This window comes from Callospermophilus lateralis, unplaced genomic scaffold (assembly GCF_048772815.1).
Source record: "Callospermophilus lateralis isolate mCalLat2 unplaced genomic scaffold, mCalLat2.hap1 Scaffold_181, whole genome shotgun sequence".
NCBI lineage: Eukaryota > Metazoa > Chordata > Mammalia > Rodentia > Sciuridae > Callospermophilus > Callospermophilus lateralis.
In genome coordinates, this window is record NW_027512846.1 from 76,415 (window position 1) to 78,426 (window position 2,012).

At 50.0% G+C, this 2,012-nt stretch overlaps 1 pseudogene; it reads left to right on the forward strand.

Moving 5' to 3' along the window:
* The first annotated feature begins 316 nt into the window (after positions 1 to 316).
* LOC143640315 (biorientation of chromosomes in cell division protein 1 pseudogene) lies at positions 317 to 909 on the forward strand (annotated as a pseudogene).
* Positions 910 to 2,012: the final 1,103 nt, after the last annotated feature.

Genomic DNA, 2,012 nt, shown 5'->3' on the forward strand with positions numbered 1-2,012 from the left:
GACCTATATTGTAAGAAATGCAAAATGAAATTCTCTAGGTTACCTGAAAATAACTCATTTACGGAAGCCAAATATCTTGAATAATGAAGGGGACTTGAGTGAAAAAATATGTGGTAAAATAGTTTTTATAAAATTTATGCTTAAAGAAATGTGTGACTGGCCGCCGCCTCCGCCACCACTGCCACCGCCGCCATCTCTGCCACCGTCCCCACCTCCGTCGCCACCACAGCTGCCTCCGTGGGGTTCTCCACCTCCCATGCACAACGCAGGCCCCCAGACCCAGAGCAGGAGCCGCACTCGGGCTCGGGGCGCAGGCATGGCAGACGGTGGCGGCGCGGGCGCTGGGGGTGGGGGCGGCGGCGGGGCGCAGGCCAGGCCTCGGCAGGGGCCGCTGCGGCGGCCGGGGCAGGCGGGAGCGGCGGCCCCAGCAACCCCGCCTCGCTGCCGCCAGGCGACCAGCAGCTTATCGCACTCATCATAGAGCAGCTCAAGAGCCGCGGCCTCTTTGACAGCTTCCGCCGGGACCGCCTGGCGGACGTGGACACCAAGCCAGCTTACCAAAACCTGAGGCAAAAAGTGGATAATTTTGTGTCGACACATCTGGACAAGCAGGAGTGGAATCCTAGGATGAACAAGAACCAGTTACGAAATGGGCTGAGGCAGAGTGTGGTTCAGTCGGGGATGCTGGAAGCAGGAGTAGACAGGATTATTTCTCAGGTGGTGGATCCAAAACCCAACCACATCTTCAGGCCACAGATTGAAGGAGCAATTCATGAATTTCTGGCGGCCCAGAAAAAAGAAGCTGTGCCAGCACCCCCTCCTGACCCAGAGAGCCAGGACCTGCCTGCCCCATCCCAGGACACTTCCCAAGAATATTCCTGGCACCTTTTGAAAACTCCATTTAATTAATGGTGAAGAAATGGATCCCTGTTCCTAGAGAGCATGACTTCATCTGGCTGGGGGCTTCTGAACTCAATATTTCTACCCTGACTGTGGGACAGTGTCCTGATAGGACAGGAGCAAGCTTGGCAGTGGGAACTCTGTCTGTGGGTGCCCCTGCCTTGGGCTGCCACTGGCCTGCTTGTTCAGGGGTGTGCCACCCAGTACACACTACAGAGTATGAACACTACAGCTGCTGGGGTGGTTCCCAGACAGCTTTATACTTGAACATGGAGACTGCACATGGACTTTAGGGTTTGTGCTCTGGGATGACTAGAGGCTACCACGGAAGACCCTAACCAGTCCCAGAGGTAATTCAGAGAATAGGGACAGTAATGCTTAGTGGGGAGTAGGCATCTGACAGCGCTCGTCCAATACCTTTCTCAAAGTTCCAGACTATCTGTACAAGCCCTTAGCATCAGATAGCCTTAAAGTTGGTTGTGACCTTCTTGTCTGTGACTCTTCTAGCCAGTTTCCTCCCCGTGTCAGAGGTGACAGAAGGTGGAAACAGTGAACAAGGAGGCCGAGACATCAGGCATAAGAAAAACGTTTGCAGGTTTCCTGTGCAGGGCTGCTTCCTGTCCTCCAAGGCTGGTGAGCCTTGGATGCGTTTGTTCTTTTCTCGTGTTTGTTTTTTAGAAAAGTAAATTATCAGTAAATGGCGTTAAGTTTTGTAATAAAATCATTTGATACTCTGAAAAAAAAAAGAAATGTGTGACTGTTTAAAGCCAGTTGAAATTACAAAGGCATTAACAGAGTTCATAACACATAAAGAAGGACTTTTAAGGATTTCAGTTTCTCCATTTCCAATACTTGTATTTTTGTGTACAGTTTTAATAATAGCCATCCTAACAGATGTGAAGAGTGCTCTCTTTGTGGCTTTGATTTGCATTTCCCTGATGTTCCTGTGCTGTTGGTGAGAATGCATAATTGGGCAGCCTCTGTGGAAAACAGTATGGAGCTTCCTCAAAACCGTGAAAATAGAACTACGATATGATCTGCTGATCCCACTTCTGTATGTTTATCCAAAAGAATTGAAATCAAGGAACTGAACAGTCACGGGTGTTTTAGTG